We start from the raw sequence: 18,599 nt of genomic DNA on the forward strand, positions 1-18,599 counted from the left end.
GGACACACCCAGGCCAAATGGTTTCACTTCCCCCGCCCACTCCAGCCGGTGCCTGGGGCGCATTTTTCCCTGTGGGCTGGCCTGTGCTGCCGAACAGGGCAGGTTGGTTCTGATCCCAGCTACGCCCCTGGAAGCCGGAGTAATGCCTCTGACTCCTACGGCTTTGCCCTGCTGGAGGTGAGGCAGGGCCGGTGCTGGAAAAAGGAGCAGGGGATTACATTCACAGAAATGCTAGGCTGGAAGGGACCTTGAGAAGTCACCAAGTCCAGCCCCCTGCACTGAGGGACCAATGCCCATGCGTGGGGAGGGACAACAGGGAAAGACACAGAATCCTGCTTATGATGCAGACAGGACTTTTGGGGCAGACGTAGTTCTCAAACTGGCCATGCAAGAGCAGGCTACTGATTCCGCTTGTCCAGCTATCCAGCCTCCAGCCAATGGCTAGTGGCCTCATGCCACTAAAAGGCCCCTCATAATGCACCTGGCTTTACCAAAACCATGCACGGGGTGAGTTGGGACAGAGCGATTCCTTCCTGACCCCCAGTGCAATCAGCCCCTGCCCTGAAGCTTAAGGGTAAATCTCTTTTATCTGCCTCTCACTATTTTAGCTGAACACTTACAGCTACAGAGGTGCAAGTACTCCTCAGCCTTGACAGCACATCTCAGTTGCTTTGATAGGCAGCCATGAATCCAAGAGTGTTTGGGGGAGGGGATACGGCCTGGCTTAGCAGCTGCACTCAAGTCAAGACTCCTGGCATCTCTCTTTGCCTCTGGCCTCATGGGAGGCTTAACGAGCATTGTCTGTCAGCGGGCTGAGACCCTCTGAGAAAGGGGTCACAGGGCAGCCAGCCCTTCCCAGGTGGGACCCTCGCTCAGGCCTGTTGCTAGAATCCAGCGTGGGATGCCGTGCAGCAGCTAAGGAAGCCAGCGCCACAGTCAGATGGCCACAGGGCTCTCTCAGTCCAGCAGGCAACCAGAGATAGGAGGCCCGATTTGACCTCCTCCTCCCCCTGGCCTCCCCCCGCAGTGGTGGGCAAGTTCTGGTCAAGCCCGAGCTGCTGCTTAGTCGGGAACCCCACCCGGCTTCCTGGCCCTGGAGCGGCAGAACAGCAGGTGGGTCAGCGAGGGAAGGCGGATTTACACGCACAGGCGGGGGGCGTGTGTGTGTGCAATGCCCCCCTCTTCGAGAAGTGGTGGAGGATTTGGCAGCGACTCTGCTCCCTGCTGCCCTGGCACAGTCCTACGTGCTTGGCTCCTGGCACCGGAGAGCAAACAGGATTGTCAAAGATAGCGCGGAGGCCGGGTGAGTGATGAAAACCCAGTCCCTGTGCTAGGGATGAACACTGATGGGGGGACCCCTGAGGAGGGGGACGAGCAGCTGATTTACTCCTTTCGCCCCCCTTGCCAGCTCTGCAGCATCCCATCCTGGTTCGGTGCCTGTACAGCGAACCCATTGGGCATTGCTACGGTGGGCGCCACGCTCCCTGCCTCCAGCTCTGATGTGCGGCTGGGAGCTGGGCACTTGCCATCCTCCCTCCATCTGTTGCTGATGATGCCGACGTATTTTTTGGAACAGACTGCCTCCTCCGACAGCGAGAGCAGAACCACCCTGTCTGCCTGGTGCAGCTAGAGACAAATAACATACCGGCAGCAGCCGCGGGGCAGGAGGGAGTGGGATCGGGGCTGGCACTGCAGGGAGATTGCAGGAGGCTGGGGCAGTGACGCGGGGAGGAGGCGGTTGGGGAGACTGGCATTGCAAGAGGCTGGCATGGAGGGAGAGGTGCATGATGGAGACCTTTGTCGGTTCGCTCCAGAAATACAGCTTAGGGCCCCGGTGCAGAGAGATCACACGCCGCTCCAGCCCACCCCGCCAGGCGGAAATAAAACACTCCCCGGGCAAAGGAGAGGGGCCAAACTGAAGGGCTCTGGCTGGCCAAAATCCGGGGTAAGCTGGTGGGGGCTTCATCCTGAGAGGCGCTAAGCACCCACAACACCCTGTGGCTGCTGCTGAGTGGACCAGGGACATCCTGACGTGCCATCGCTGGCGGGGGAATACGTGCGGCTGCCAGCAGGGCAGGGCTGGGGAGACCAGCAGAGGACAGGGCCCCCGGGAGACTGGCACTGTGCCTAGCAAAACCCTGCCTAACTGCGTCCCAGCGGGCGGCGTCAGTTCCGCCTCAGAGCTCAGCCCAGGACAGCTGCATGTCACGGGCCGGATACAGGGGGCCGAGTGACACCAGGGTTGAGTTAGTCCCAGTACCCACCAGGGAGATTTAAGCCTAAGCCCCTGAAAGCCAGGCTGGGGGCGGGGGGCTGAGCTCCCTGCGGCTGGAGAGCGGTGTCTCCGGACGCACTGGTTCCGGGCAGTAATAGTGGGGGTCAGAGTCCAGGGGCCCAGCTCTGAATGCACCGGCGAGGTGCAGGAGAATGAGTGGGTGGAGGGGTGGAAGGCCTGGCATGTACCCCAGCAGCCACCAGGAGGCAGCAGCCAGCCAGCCAGCCAGCCCTCCCTTTGCTCAGGGGAGAAGCTGGAGAAGGGGAGGTGGCTGACCAGAACCTCGTAACACCCAAGGGAATCGGTCACCTGGGAGCAGGGCCTCCGTGTCAGGAGCTCAGACTGCTTTCTTGCAGCTCTCAAGCCTTACCTGGCACCCACAGGCTGCTGTCCTGCCCAACAGGCCATGCCCGTGCCAGGCTCCCCCCTCCCGCCAGCGTCAGCATGACCCAACCCTCTACCACCATCGCAGCGGGGTCCCAGCACCCCTTTGCAAGGGAACTGGGTGTGAGTCATGGGAATTTCCCTCCACCTAAGGTCCATCCGTCCCAGCTGGACATGCTAAAGCCACCCGCCAATGAGGGGCTGCAGCTGTGGAGGGAAACGCTGAGCAGTTTGGGGAGCAAATACCACCACAGCCTGTCCATCGTTGTACCTCACCATGTGCTTTTCTATGGCACACCCCCAGCCTCCCATTATAACGAAGCCACGAGCTGAGAGAGCCCAGTGGACAGAGCACAGGCCTGGGATCTAGCCCTGCCCTGCATACTGACTCCCTCCATGGTCTCAAGTAGGGCATTGCACCTCCTTGCCTCAGTATCCCATTCTGTCACCATCGGACCCTGCCTCAAGGGGACCCGACCGCCCTGGAGCAGCATTTCACAGACACAACCCACTACATGAGCCCTTCTCCATCCAAGAGAGACGGCTGCCCCAGGCACCACTGTGCGATGCCCCCTCTGCCAACTCCCTTATCTGCCTCACCCCAGGAATCAGCCGGATTTCACCAGGGTGGAAGGATGGCCCTGTACCTCCTATCAGGGCAGGCCACCTGTGAGCTAATGATGTCATGAATTAAAATTCTCCCAGCGGCCCCTCCATACATCACGGGAGGAGGGGATGCGGGGCAGTGGGAGCTGTCATCGTTAACAGCCCCGGCTCTCCTTGCATGCCTGACCATTAGCTACACTACGCATGCGTTCGTTAGCTTTAGGCATCATTAGTGTTTTCCTCCTCGTTGTGGCATGGACGAGGTGCTGGGGAGGGTGAGAAATAACAAGGGACTTAGCACATGCCGGCACCCCCATTGCTCGCCTGCTGCTCGCTCGCTCTTGGGATGGGGGAGGGAAGGCCCCCCTGTCACGCTTCGCTTAGCAGCTCCCATGTCTCATGAAATATGGAGCGAGGGGCTGGGGGAAGCGGATGCCTCTGAACGATACAGCAATTACTGGGAAGCTGCAGCAGGTGGCTCAGATTTATAGGCACTTGCAAGGAGCAGCGAGGTAAGTGCAAGGAGTGGGAGGGGTGCGGGGGGGGGGAGACACATAAATCAGGCTGAGGTGGGGACATTTGAAAGGGTGGTCTGTCCTCCCTGACAGCCTGGCCTGCTGGCTGCCTCCCCAGGTTGGCACTGGGATCTCAGCTGACACATGCTGATGTGCTCCAGCAGCCTGCCCGTGTCTTCGCAGAGAAATGGAGCGCTCTGGGCATAGCACCTTCATTCCTCCCAGCCCCGTACTGCAGAGACACCTTGAAAGGCCGATAATGAGAGTGAAGTACCCTTCAGAGCAGATTGCCATTGAACTCAACCGCGCCAGCCGCCTGCTTAAAAGCCGCTATTTTGAGCTCAAGGGAGCAGCAGCAGTGGAAGTAATAATTTATTACCAAATACGATCCGGTAATATCTCCAGCTCCTGGGAAATGGAGCATAACCCCCTCTCCTCCCCGCACAGCGAGAGCCTGTGCACTGCGACACAGAGGATGAGCCACACACAGACAACAGCTGTAGCCACACACCCACTTGCTCCGGTTTCACTAAACCGCTGTCACTGACCCAGGGGAGGCCACCCGGGTAACTGGTCCACATCAATGTCCATGAAGCTGAAACCCACCTGGTTTAAACCAAAACGCAGGTCCGGGGTTCGCTGTCACTCTTTCAGATGGCCCAGAGACAGGGCCCGGGCTGCCCCAGGAAGGTGAGCCCCAGAGCATCGGAGATGGACAAACAGCTGCAGCAAAGCTCTGTGGGCAGGAGGTGAATGACCCGTAACTGACAGACCCAGACCCAGCAGCAAAGAGAGGGAGTGTGTGTGTGTGTTGGGGGGGCGGGGGGGGAGGGGGATTCCATCATCCCAACTCTGGCATTCGGTGACCTCCCGCCTTATCCCCATCGAAAGGGGAACATGGTCGGCTCCCCCTCAACCAAATCCTGCTGGAAAGGAGCCTTCCCAACAGGGCCGCCCAGAGGATTCAGGGGGCCTGGGGCAAAGCAATTTCAGGGGGCCCTTCCGTAAAAAAAAGTTGCAATACTACAGAATATTATATTCTCGTGAGGGCCCCTGTGGGGGCCAGGGCCTGGGGCAATTTGCCCCACTTGCCCTCCCCTCTGGGCAGCCCTGCTTCCCAAATCAACCCAAGGAGGCTGGAGAACAACTCGGATCACACACGCACCCCCCCGCCACAGACACTGTGCCACGGAGAGAGACAGACGGGAAATATTGGCCAGGCCTGCAGTCAGGAGGCCTGGGACGGGGATAAGGCCTCCTCCGTCCCCTCCACCCCCTTTGGCTTTTGTTCCATTGCCTTGCCTCTTAACCCTGGGCTGCAGTGACACTTTCTCTGGGCTCCGTGGAGCCGGTGCACAGCTGCACTCCTTCGCAATCAGTTAACAGCTGGTTTGCATAGATTTTCAATTCTAATTGCCTCGCATTGTCAGAGCTGGAGCACTGGTGAATGAGGCAGCCGGAGCCTGGCAAAAGCATGTGTGAACGTGGAGGGGGGGAGTGCAGGCGGCACGCATGGGGGCATGTGCATGCTTCCCTATTGAGGATCCAGGCTTTCTCCTCCTGTTCAGTCCTGCCAGAGCCAGGGGACCCCCTGGATTTTCCAGACGGGGATTCTCAGCCCGAGGCCCCAGGAAGGAAAAGGAGGAGGGAAAAGCCTGCCTCAGTTGCTCTGCCACTACTGCTTTTGCTGACTGTGCAGTGGGACCCAGCACCAGGGCGGATTGCTTGGCACAAAGTGCTGCCTGCACAAAAATGATATCAGTCTCACTGGTGCTTGGGAACTGGGAGACTAATTGGATGTGACAGCCCAGCACCAAGCCTAGAGAGGGCTGGGTTCCCCGCCGGGAGGGAGATTTGCCCCCAGAGAGGGCTGGGCTCCCCGCCGGGAGGGAGATCTGCCCCCAGAGAGGGCTGGGCTCCCCGCCGGGAGGGAGAGCTGCCCCCGGAGAGGGCTGGGCTCCCCGCCGGGAGGGAGAGCTGCCCCCGGAGAGGGCTGGGCTCCCCGCCGGGAGGGAGAGCTGCCCCCGGAGAGGGCTGGGCTCCCCGCCGGGAGGGAGAGCTGCCCTGGGGTCTGGGCACAGGGAAGGGGCAGAGGGCTGACAGGGGCAGTTTACACAGCAGAGCCGACCAGGGGCATTAGATACATGACTCTCCGGCTTTCCCACAACGGCAGGAGCTGTGCATCTAACTCCCCTCTGTTAACCCCCCCCCGGCTCCCAGCCCTGTGCTCATGGCCTCCCTTGTGGGCACAATCCAACTGCAGCTCAAGTCCCAGCAGCTCAGCTCTCACTCCCCGCGTGGCGAGACATGCAGTGGCTAAGAGCTGAGCCCGGCTTTCCAATGCAGGGGCATCAAACCCAAACCGAGGTCCTGCCTGCAGAAGTGGCAGGTGCATTTCACGCAGAGGGGAAAACGATTGCACAGCAGGAAAGGAGAAGCCAAGCTTGCCCCAAGCTCCAGTAACCCCCAGGCTGCATTTGCTCACAAGGAAACAGAAGCTCCCGTTCTGTCCCGAGCACCACAGATATGAGTCGCAGACACCTGTCGAATGAGCAAAGATGTCTCCTCAGCAAGCACAGGAGAAAGACCCTTGAGAGAGCCCCCGGCAGATAGTAAACCAGTAACAATCCCACCCCATCCACGCACCATCAGCAGGGACGGAACCTTAGACCTTCAGAGTCAAAGCACAACCCTCTTCCACCGGAGCGAAAGGAGTGATAGCTGTAACTCCACTAACTTGTAGTAGGCTGTTATCCTCCCCAGGGACCAGCCACTAGAGGAGGACAAAGCACAGCCAGCATATGCTCCCTGTAAGATGGGCTAATGCCAACAGCCTGAGATCGGGCTGCCACTTCCTAACTGCTCACCACCCCCAGGACTAGAACTAGAACCAGTGGCCCTTACATCATGAGCCCAGGCCCCACCCACTTGTTCCCCCGCTCCTAGGCAAGTGACCTGGAGAGGATTAACAGCAGTGGCACGTGACAGCGGGTGCATTTCGATGGCCTCCCTGGTACTGGCCGCCTGCGAGGAATACTAATTTTCTAACCCAACAGCTAATCAGCGCTCGGTGCCCCTGCCAAGGGGCTGGGGGCCTGCCTCATTCCCGTGTGATAGTTAACGAGGATTGCTGCTGAGCTCTCACATATTCCCCGCCCCTCGTTAGCACAGCTCCACTGCACCTACAACCCGCTTCATTAATCCACTGACTGACGGGCGCCCGCGTTATACCTCCCCTGGCTGTACTGCTGCACGCTTGCAAGGTTCAGAACAGAGTCACAACCACCGGGTCCCCCGTACAGCTGGCGGGCACCAGGGATGGGCAGCCGCTCTGCAACCTTGGAAACGACGTGGCACAGCTCCCTGGTTGCTTCCTGCTAGCTGCCCCGCGCCCCCAGCTCTCACTCCATCAGCTGGGACGCTAGAGCCCTCTGCTCTTCCCCAGCGGGAGATCCAGCCATGTGGATAAAGGGGTTTTCACCACAGCGGGCCCCTCGCCTTCCCCATGCTTAATGCCAGTGTCAATGGGGATCCAGTCAGGAGGGTGTCATGTTCTTTAGAATTCAGGCCCAGCTGAGATCCTGTGGAATAGTGGCGGGTGCCAACCTGGCTTAAGTACTCATGCTCCCTAGGCAATGTGACCCTGCCAGACCCCATGGCTCTGCTTTGTCTCTGTAACATGGCAGGACCTTTCCAGTGCCCCTGGCCACGCAGCACATGCAGTGGGAATGGATGCCCAGGTGGTCCTTGGGGGTGAACGCAGTTAGATACGAACCACCTGAACTGACTCCAGGATGGGGGGTGGGCATGGGATGAGGCGGAGACAGCTGGAATGGGCCTGCCAGTCTGAGCTGGGACGGAGGACGCTCCCACCAATTGGGGAGCCTGTGGGGATGCTGCTGCCACCCAGTCCCCCGTCTCCTGAGGGAGGCAGGGATCACCACCCAGGACGGACTGGGGATCAACCCAGCCACCCCAGCACCGAGAACTGCTCCCTGAAGTTCCTCTTGTGTCTGGAGAGACTTGATCCCGGCAACAGAACAGGAAGGAAGAAAAACAACCCTGGAATTCCCATTTCAGTGAGACAGACTCTCAGAGCTGCTTCACTGGGCCTGGGTGAGAGCCCTCCTTTGCCCGGTTTAATCCAGACCCCCAACTCAGCCAGGTGCACCTCGGTGAGTCATGCCAGCCCCCGAGCACCTCTTCCCCCACCCTCCTGCTGCCTGGAGAATTACCATGCGCCCGGCAGAAACTCCCACAGACTCGACTTGGGCCGCCCTGCAATGCCACCTCTTAGCTAAGCTTAGCACCAAGCTTCCTGCAGCTCCCTTCAAAGTCACCGTGCCCTTCCCGACGCAGGCAGGACAAGGCTGGGACTGGCTGGGCTTTCCTCAGCTGCCCATAGCTTCAACTCAGCCTTGCGGTTTGATGGCGGGAGACTGGGGCTTTCCGAGCATTTCCAGCCATCAGGGGTGCTGCGCTGTAGCACCGGGGTCTTCAGTGTCTAGCCACCACCAGGATAACTGGGTAACAGTTAACGCCGAGGGCCATGACATGGATGATGGGTTTGAAAGACAAGCTCCCGAGGTCAGCAAAGGCGACCGAGGGGAAAATGGGACTGGGGGGGGGGGGGGGGGGAGGTCTCCTCTGACTAACGAGACCATCCTCCGATGAGGGAGACAGGAGCCATTTCAGCCAGGCTCTCCAGAAGCTGGCTGCAATGCAATCAGCGCCCGCAGGGACGGGACGGAGAAGGAAGGCAAAGCACCCACAGACGCCAGGAGATCTGAAGTCTGTTGTGATGAGCATCTCCCCTCCGCGTGCAGGAGCTGGAGAGGCTCAGTCCTGTGGTGAGGGTGGTGGAGGTGGGTTTATAAGAACCTAGCGGAGCTATTTTCCTATCGCTACACGTGCCTGGACTTATTGCTATGGGCTCCTGGGCATTATGCCCCCTCCCTGCGATCCTGGAGACCTCATTCAAGCAATGGCACAAGGGTGAAGGCCTCCAGCGGATCTGTGCCAGCGTCGCCTGCACACACCGTGACCTAGACCTCCAGGTGGGGCAATGGAGGTGCGTGGCGCATTGCGACACGCTGTCTAGCGATGGCTGCGGGACTCCAGCCAGGATCTTCAAGAGAGATGCAGAAGGGAGAGAACCAAAGAGCTCGGCAAATTGTCCGTGTGAGCCTCCGGGCTGGGAGTCGCTGGGAGGTTTCGAACGCTGCTGATGCAGTGTCTGCCCTATTAGCCCATTCAGTTTTCATAGGCTCTTCCATCGATCACTCTACCACGGATCATTGATCTGGCAAACGACAACAACCCAACTAATCAGAGCTCATTTCGAGAGTGCAGGCACCGGAGAGAGGCACCTGGCACCAACGCCACTCACAGGCGTGTGATCACAGCAGTATTCTGCTGCTGCGCACCGTACTGCAGTGCCCCATGCACCATGGCTGCGAGGCAAGGCCTGCGACCAGGCGGGGATCCCCAGTGTCACCAGGTGAGGCCTGTGACCAGGCAGGGATCCCCAGCGTCGCCAGCTGCCCTTACAGAAAGCACAGCAGCATCCTACAGCAATGGGGCCAAGCAGGATGGCTTGGGATCCCTGGGCAGGGACAGAGAGCAGAATATGGCATCCTCCCTACCCCACTCTCCTTGCTCCAATAACTAGGGGGACACTTTACAGAGCATTCACCATAGAGGCATTTGCTGGGGTTTCCAGGGAGGATTAGCAGCCTTACAAAGCAGAGGTTGGTGGGGTTTTGTGGAGAGGATTAGGTGTACCTGCTCAGCCATTTGAATCCGGGTGCATTTAAGCCCATTGTAAATTACACTGACAATGCCTGAAGGACCAGAGGAGTGTTTTAATTGGAAGGATTTCTCGCCAGGCTGCAAAGCAGCATAACTTTGTGCGTCCTTCTGTGCATGCACCTCAGGACACCACTCCTTGGAGCTACTCAGGCCCTCTCGGCCCATCCCAGGCGCGGAAGGATGATGCATTCCCAGCAGGAACACAAATCCAGGCCACTAGGCACAGGGTATCCACAGTGATGGCCTGAGAAGGAGCCCAGAGAGCAGCAGCAACCCAAGCGGCCATCGTGCCTGCCATTGCAAAGGGCTCGGGAATCATTTTCCTTGTCAGTTGCACACAAGGGATGTGAAAAGCAGGAACTCACAGAGCAGCTGACGGCTGCCAATGGGGAGGCAAAGGGTGCGGGGGGGTGCAGCAGAGTAAACCCCTCCACTTAGATCATTTCCCCAGGCAAAGCACTAGGAAATATCCATTAGGACTCCCCCCTGCACTGGCCAGAGGGACTGACGCACATGGGACCTGATCTGGCTCCTCGGACAGGGCATTGAAAACCAGCTGGGAGGGGAGAGGAGGGCACTCACTTCGCATCTCAAAGAATTGCTGAGATCCCCTTGCCCCAGGCAAAGCTGACACTGAACATGCTCCTTGGAGACGCCTCAGCCTGGCTGGCACTCCCAGGGAGTTGGGGTGGGGTTATTTTCTCCTGGGGCCTTTGCGGGCAGAGGAGAGCTTCGTCTCTAGCTGCACCAGAGCTCGGAGGTCCCACAGCCCAGAGCTGGATCCCCCCACCCACACTTTGGTGTAGTTCCAAACCACCCCACTGGCCCCATCTTATACCGGGCAAAACCAAAGCCTTAGATCTTAGCACCCCTGAACTTTGGGGTCACGGGAACCAAGTGTAGAGTCATCTGGACAGCACAACGAGGGCAGCATCTTACTTCCTGCACTGGCCAGCCCCAGGCCCTGCAAAAGGAAACTCCCGCAAAGAACAATTATGCAACTGGATGCTTAACAGGGAAGCTTCTTCCTAACCGGCCGGTTCGGCCCTCTTCTGCAAGCCATTTGCCTCTGAGGGCTCCCATTCTCCAGGTAGGAGATCCGGCACCCTTCTCCCAGTGGGAGGCTGAAGATGATCCAGGCAGGGCTGACGCAGCAGGAGCAGATGGACTTATCAGCAAAAATCCTGGTTTTATGCAAGCATCCGCAGTAATCAAAATGAAAAGAAGAGGAGGAAAACCCCGCAACCCAAGGGAAGAGAAATCCAGGGAAACGGAAGTGCCTGCAGAGCCACCGCTGCATCAAACGCCCTTTGCCGACGGTTACATTGGGTCTTTATTAAAGGAGCGACAGGCTTGTCTCAGCCAGGGCTGTTCCAACTGCCAGTGAGTCAGATGACCTGCTCGATGACCGCTTGTGCTGCGCTCCCACTTCGCTCCTCAAGTCGTCTGGAACTCACAGCTCCAAGCCAGTCCTTCCCCAGCGCCTTTGGTGGCTTGGCATTGACAAAGAATACAGGGGAGTCAGAGCAACTGGAACCGGAGAAGGTCAGAATGGCCCAGGGCGGTTACTCTCCTGCCTGAACTAAGAAAGGAGCATGTTCGAGCGGCCGTGCCGTCCCTCCTTAGACAATGCTGAGCAGGTGGGCTCCATGTCCTAGAACCAAGGAGCACGATCTGGAAATAATCCTGCATATGAAGGGCTCTGGGGATAGCGCTGGGCCTCCCGTGCCCAGAGCCAGGTGGAATTGCGTCAGCTCCCTGTGGTTTGGGTTGAAATCCTGCCCTGTGGTTTGAACAGGCGAAGGACTCTGTCCAAACAGACAGCAGCGGGTTTCCCAAGGAGGAGAGAGAACCCCAACAGCCCCAAGCTCACAGCGGGCCCGGGGATTGTTTGCCCCCCGAGAACGCAGCATGTACTGATTAGCAATACCTCTCCCTCGCACACTCCGCTAGACTCAAGCACCTCGCCAGGACACCCCAGGGGAGACCCCCAACAGCAAAGGCCCAATCAATAGCAGCTTCCATCTACAGGGGGCTTGCAGACCCCTTTGATCCGCACACCCCTGCATCATTGCAGTGAGGAAACGTGACTGTTCCCGATGCCCAGAACAAACCGTCCGGGATGCCCTGCACGGCCATGTCTCTTTCATGTTCTCCCCGCACTGCTGCCACTAGCGCTCGGCTGTCCCATTGTGCCCTGCTTCCTGGCTTTGTTCCCCCTCCAAGGCTTTGCTTTTCCCCTCTGGCACAGAGCTAATAAGCTAGCAGCCCAGGCACTGCCTCCTCCACTGCTTCCCCCCTCCAGCCTCGCCAACCCCTTTGTGTGCAAGGAGTCAGGTTTGCCATTCTGATGCATTAAGCAAGCCCAGTAATGAATGGCTAATGTGCCCACAGGAGAGGGTGGGGGGTGGAAATTGTGCAGTGCACAGAACTCCTGGGCAGGATTCCAGGTTTAGCTGCTGACCCCCTCCCCCTCTTACCCCTCTTCTCCGTGCAGATCCCTCTCCCAGGCCTCCCTCCCCGCAGATCAGCCAGGCAGCCGCATGCTCTGCCATCAGAAGTGCATTGTTCTAAGCAAAAGAAAAAACTTGCCCAGCAGATGGCAGGTATAACAAAGCAGCTTGCTGTGGCCAAGCCAATTATTTATCTAATTATGATTTACCACTTAACCACATGATCTTTCTGCAGAGTTGTGGGCAATTAAAACCAGGGTGATTATGTGGATTATGCAAATAGGCTGGAGCAGAGCGAATAAAACTGGAGATTAGACATTCCACACAGGCTGGAGCTGGCACAGGGCAGGCCGTGGGATGGGGGACGGGACAGGGACGCAGAGGGCAAAGAGGCTAAGGGGGGCATGGGGAGCAAAGCTGTGAGGAGATGGGGCCCGGATTCTGGGAGGAGGTGACAGCAACCAACTCCACTGGCCAGTCCCTCAGGTCAGCCCTGTGGGTGGGTCACATGTTAGGGGTTCTGAGTGCACAGGGCGCGGGGAGGGTGCTCAGCAGCCCCCCAGATCAGGTCCCTAATGGCATGCCATGGGGTAGCGGGGTCGAGGGAAGGGGCTCAATGTGCCAGATGGAGTGAGCTGGGCACTCCAGTATCAGTTAGGGATCCCTGCCCTCTGCTCTGGGTGGTCTCAGAGGGCTTTACGCCCCCCGATGAGCTGACTGTCTCACCCCATCCCCACAAGGCGGGTGCTGGCACCCCACTCCCCTTGGGCTGTACGGGAGGGCCGCGGCGGAACAGGCAGCCGACCCCAGCACTCCTTCACAGAGTCCCTGGGCCTGAACCCCCAAACACTCTCTTCCCAAAGGCACGGGCCAGCTGACTGGCTTCTCCTCCCTTGCCAAGAGTGGGGAATCTGTCTCCTGTGCTGCACTGGCAGTGACCGCGCCAGATGGCCAAAGGGTCTCCAGAAACACTGTGCTCGGGCATGCAGACGGCGTGTCTGGCGGGAGGCCTCCCCTAGGAGGGGAAGAGACGCGGGTGCGAGCCAGGGGCATGCAGGCCCACATTTCTCATGGAGGCCAGCAGGATCTTCTTATTCTCCCATCAGGGCTTTTATCAATACGCAGCTGCCCCGGCCGCTGCCTTCTAACCACACCAGCTTTCCTCAGTCTGGGGTAAGACCTGGCTGTTGGGGACAGATCAGACCGCTGGCGAAGGGCGAGCAGCACACGTGCGTGGTGGCAGCCGTGCTAGGAGATATCCCCACACCCCCTTTTGAAGTTGAATCACTCGGCAGGCAGCTCAGAAGGGAGAGAACGGCCCAGGTTCACGGCTGGCCATCGCTCGATTCACTGGAGGTGGAATCCTGACGCCAGGCCACAGACGGGAGGACCGGGCCTCATTCCCCGGGCCAGGCACTAGCTGAGCCGCAGGGGGCTGCACTGAGGACTAGACGGAGCTGCTGGCCCCTGACGTCTCCCCGAAGTGCCAGGTCTCCACTGACTAATGGGATCTGAGAGGGGCACAAGCGCCGCCAATGCCTGCATGAAGCCAGCTCCCTGCAGAGAGAGACAACCAAGCTGCCCCCCCCCCACACCAAACGTGTGCCACAGAAACAAGGCGAGCGGTGATTTCCTCCCAGCCAGGGACAGCTGAACGCTGCCTGCCCTTCGTCACACCACCCCTTCGAGTCTCACGCAGCCCCAGCTTCCCCCTGGACCTTAACAGCCCCCAGCGAGAGGGAGATTGCCACAGGCCCAAAGAGGCTCCAAGATCCCAAGTCCCAGTGGCTTTTGGTGGGAGGCAGGTGCCCAGCTGGCCTGGCATTTGTGCCAATCACAGCCCTGGCAAATAAACCCACAGGTGGGCACACAGCACTGCCCCGGGAAATTACAGGGGTCAGGGAAATGAAAACTGCCCAGAGAGCCCAAGATAACCCTGCTGAAATGCATGGGGATACCTTGAACGGGGCCTGATTCGCTGACAAGCACCTGCCCCCTGAGAACCAGGCTCCTTCAAGGTGCCTCCGCAGTTGGGCTCCCCAAATCACTAGTGAACATCTTGGCCCTAAAGCCCCATCCCTGAACAGCGCCACCTTCAGGTGACACAAGGGATTCGCTCCCCATGACTAGCCCCCTACACCAGGCCAAGAAACATGCACGGTCCCTCCCTGCCCAGGCACATGACACCCCCTGTCTTCCCCCACTATTCTGAGCCTCCTTTGCTAGGCTCCTATGGGGCTTTCACCCCCCCAGCAGTGCCTGTCTCCTGCACTGACAGCCCGCTGCCTCTCTACCCGCGACCAGACTGGTCGCGATTCAGTTGAGCCCCTCCATTCCCCTTCTCTCCAGTGGAAGCGCACTAACCTCACAAATGGCAGGGCCGCAGCTGTACTTAGTCCTGCCCTGAGAGCAGGGGACTGGCCCAGATGACCTCTCGAGGTCCCTTCCAGTCCTGTGATTCTGGGTACCTGGATACCAGATAGAAAGGACTCACCTGGTGTATCCCAGCACCCTGCTACCTAACCGAACAGCAGCATCCAAGATCTGCGCTAGTCCAAGCAAGCTTCTTTTCAGGGCGGTGCCTTCTGGCCTTGAAATCTGAGAAACCAACCAGTGCTGGGCCTTCCAGTAATGCCAATGGAAGGAGGAGGCCAAGCCCAGCTGGCGTCATGCCCCAGAGAGTTCAGTCCATAAAACATCTCTGCACGTGGTGGGGCGGGATCAGCTAACCCCCGCCCCCCAGAGATCAAAAGGACCTGACGCAACATCACAGCATTGCAACACCACCAGGACCAAGGGGGCTGCAGGTTCATTGCATGCGCCCACGCCCAGAGACACAAAGGGACCCGGCAGAAGGGCGGCTGGGGCCCGGTAGCCGGGGCGGAAGATCGGGATGCCGAGTGCGGTGCATCCCCTGGAAGAGCTGGCGATCCTGGCCTTTTGTTGGAGACAGTATAACAAAGAGCTGATGCGGCGAGGGCAGCGCATATTAACAACACAGCCTGGCAGATTACTTTGCCTGCCTGAGTTGATACGAGATTTATGCATCGCCCAAACCCAGGAAATACAGAAGTATTAATGATAATACTTCTTGTCCTAGCAAAGGTCACTGGAATCTCTATCAATCCCGCTGCACAAAGGAGGTCCCTGTGTTCGCAGGCAGAGGGAAGGAACTGCCTTTTAATCGCCTCATTTGGTGAGGCAGCTGAGGTTGTATGTCATGAGAATTACAGATTTAGCAGTAATTGGCCAGATGTGGGGGCTATTCCAGCCCCCCGGGTGTCATGAAGTGAACTCCCACGCTGGTGATTAGCCCACGAGCAGGGCGCTCCCCAGTCACTGGGAAGGCGAGGCAATGCCTGCAGGATGAGGGGGAGAGGGAACTGTGTGTGCACACATATGTGTACCTCTCTTACGTGTACCCATTTGCATGTGATTGTGTGCAGTTTGCACATCCATGCATACACATGGCTCTGAGCGTGCACGTGGTTTGCATCTGTGACATGCACACGCCTGCGTTTGTGTTCACCTGTGTGCAGGTATGTGCCTCTGTGTGCATGCACAGTTTGCATCTGCAGGCATGTACGCTGTGTGTGCACGCGTATACCAGTCTGTGCATATGTGCCCGTTCAAAGATCCTGGCCATGAAAGCTCCTCTGCTTCCCACTCATCCTGCCCCACCCCGTTGCCTTTCTGCAAAGCAGAGGGCACCACATGCATGCAGACACTCGATCAATTCCACCGTAATGTATTTTATGAACATGCAGATGGCATGGCATGGGCCAGCGGGAAGGTTTTACCTTGGGATAAGAAATTAACACTGGCAAATAGCAAATTTACTGCATGTATTTTCATTTTCCTAATACTAGCACCATCTGCTAGCAATTGGTGCCCCACATCCCAGGTTTTTTCTCCTCCTCCTCCTTTCTTCTTTATGTACATGCAGAGCAAGATGCTGCCGAGGCCTTGGCAAGATCTGTCTGAGACCTGGGATCCAGCTGCCAAGCAGCCCAACTTTCAGCTGGCAGCAATCGGGCGAGAAGTGCTAGCCCGTGGCAGGGACGTAGGGGCTGGGATAGAGTTGGCTTTACAAACCCAAACCCATGGCTGGTTCGGGTCCAGATCACATTTCAAACAACGCCTGGACTCCACTGGGCTAGGGAGGTGTCCAATAAACGGTTCCGGTGTGGGCCCCTCCACCAGAAAACCCCGTTCCCTTCCCCGGCTTGAGTCCAACACCCGGCTGGTGGAAATCTACCTCTACTAGCATCAGCAGGGTTAGCTGACCTGCACAAGCCGAGGATGTGACTCGCTTGCCTTCCTCCTGCATCCATTTCTCCCTCTCCCCTTTGCCCCCAATTCCTATCTTGCTCCTTCAAACCAGCCCCTGACACAGCTGTGAGCCCCATCAACAAGGCAGGAGGCATTTCAGCCACCGGCAAAACCTGCTGTCACAAAACGTTAACTCCAAGCCATCCCAGTGCTGCAGCAAATGAGACCCTTCTGCATCACTCGCAGCACAGCCCTGTGGGGGGAAAGCTGCCCCTGCCCAGTCTGCACCCGGCCTGGCAACAGGATTGCATAGGGAGACCAATCAGCCCCAGTCTCATGGTAGCAAACGAAACCAACCTGCCTTCGCAAGCCTCGCTCTCCAGCTTGATGCACTCTGAGGCCAGATCCCCGGCTGGTTCAAATCAGTGGGGGTCCAATTTACACACCTGAGAATCTGCCCCATTATTAGCCTCAGTCTGAAGCCTCCAGCTGGTGGCCTTACAGGCTAGCAGCCAGGTACTGGCATCGGCCAAGCTACCCCCTATGATCAAGCTATGACTTAGGGGTTTATTTCCTTAGGAGTGGTTAAGGACAAGGGGTTGTGTCTTGGGGGAAGGCGGGTCTGCTTTACCTACTAACCAAATGAGATCAGCACAAATGTTGAACAGATCTAAGACCCAGCAACTAGGTGTTATCAGAAGGTGCATGTGTCTGCGTGAGCATGCCTCCTGCTTTCAAAGCCCATGGCCATCTCTCAGAGCAGCTGGAACTCTTGGCTGGGGAAATCAGTGGCAGGGCAGTTTTCCTGGACAGCACCCAGCAAATATATTGAAGGGAAACCATTCTTCCAGGGCTATAAAATCAAATGCTGTCTGTATGGCAGTTAACCTCGCACGCACATAGAGGGCGAGGAGTGTATTACAAACCCAGGGAGATTACAGAGCAGCTCATAGAGTCAGCTGTCGAACCAGCACTCCCACCGGGAGAGCAAACACGCTGGGAGTGGGTGAGCGAGCGTGTGTTCAGCACAGCCGGCAGGGGCACGCTCCCAGCTGGCTGAAAGCACAGACAAGTTGTCAGCAGGCACTTCTCACCAGTGATCCCCCCTGGAGGAAGGCGTGCCAGATTCTCCCCTCGCAATGGAATGGCAGAGGGGACAGGCTGCTCCAGGAGACGCCTGTATCCAGGGAGCACAGTACGGACTCCCTCTAGCTTGAGGACCAGCCGCCGGGCAGTGAACTTTACTTGGGGGGACAGAGGGGACAGACTTCTGCTTCTTATGCTGATGAGGCACTCACAGCCTCTCCTGTCTCCCCAGAACAGAGCCGATTACTGACAGGCAGATGTGTGATCTTGGCAGCTCTCCCAGTGCCAAGGGATGGCGAGGCTCAGGCACAGGCCCCCTTTGGAAGCCTGAATTGCCACTTACAAGATAGCTGGCAGTACAGACTGGGATGGCTATGGCTCCAGTGCATTTATTACGGTGGTTGGCCACGCCAGCTCCGTCTGACAACAGCAGGTAGAGGCTAGCGCAGGTGTCAACAAAAAAAAAAAACCTGAGCAGTGTATCATCGTGACGCCCTGTGCTATAAAATACACCAGGGTGACTTTTCTTCAGAACAGTCAAAGTGCAAAAGCAAGTCCCATATCATTAGATTGTCTCCTGGCACTGCAAAACCTGCCCAGACAGCTGTCTGCCTCAGCCGAATTCCCCACTGCACCGGACACTGAGCTGGCCATTGGCAGGCAGACTTTTTTATATGGAAGACTGGTTGCCTGTTCCCCTTGCCAGCCTGGGCAGACGGAAGGCAAGTCGGCAGGCTCCATGGAGATGAACCAGAAAGAACCGCAGCGGTTGTCGAGACGACGCACAGGCACTGTAAGCTCTTTGGGGGCAGGCGTCTGAGGCCCTGCATGGCTGGGAAGCCCCTAGTGATATCGGATTCCCCCAGGAAAGAGGGAAGTTTGGATCGCTCGTCCTCAAAGTCCATTCCACTCAGGGCTTTGGGAGATGGGGGGCGAGGGGGGCTTTTAGCACAGGAGCGGGGGTGAGGGTTTGATTTGGTCAGGTTTGATCGCGACACATGATGATGGTTTTAAATATTAATGAGGCATTTAAAAAAAACAACCCCAAAGGGTGGGAGGAGCAAAGGACATCAGAAAAAAAAGATGGGCCCGCGCACCAGGCTGGCAGGACGCTTGCCAGAGAGGCTGGTGTCTGAGCGGATGTGAGTTACAAAGAGAAAAGACTGTGGGCGGATGTCTCACTGGCTGGGTTTTTTT

General features: G+C 57.9%; 1 protein-coding gene across 15 annotated transcripts in view; it reads right to left on the reverse strand.

Moving 5' to 3' along the window:
* Window positions 1-18,599, reverse strand: part of GSE1 (Gse1 coiled-coil protein) — a 350,367-nt gene that overhangs the window by 70,680 nt on the left and 261,088 nt on the right. The window lies entirely within an intron of this gene.

Source organism: Chelonoidis abingdonii, chromosome 19 (assembly GCF_003597395.2).
Source record: "Chelonoidis abingdonii isolate Lonesome George chromosome 19, CheloAbing_2.0, whole genome shotgun sequence".
NCBI lineage: Eukaryota > Metazoa > Chordata > Testudines > Testudinidae > Chelonoidis > Chelonoidis abingdonii.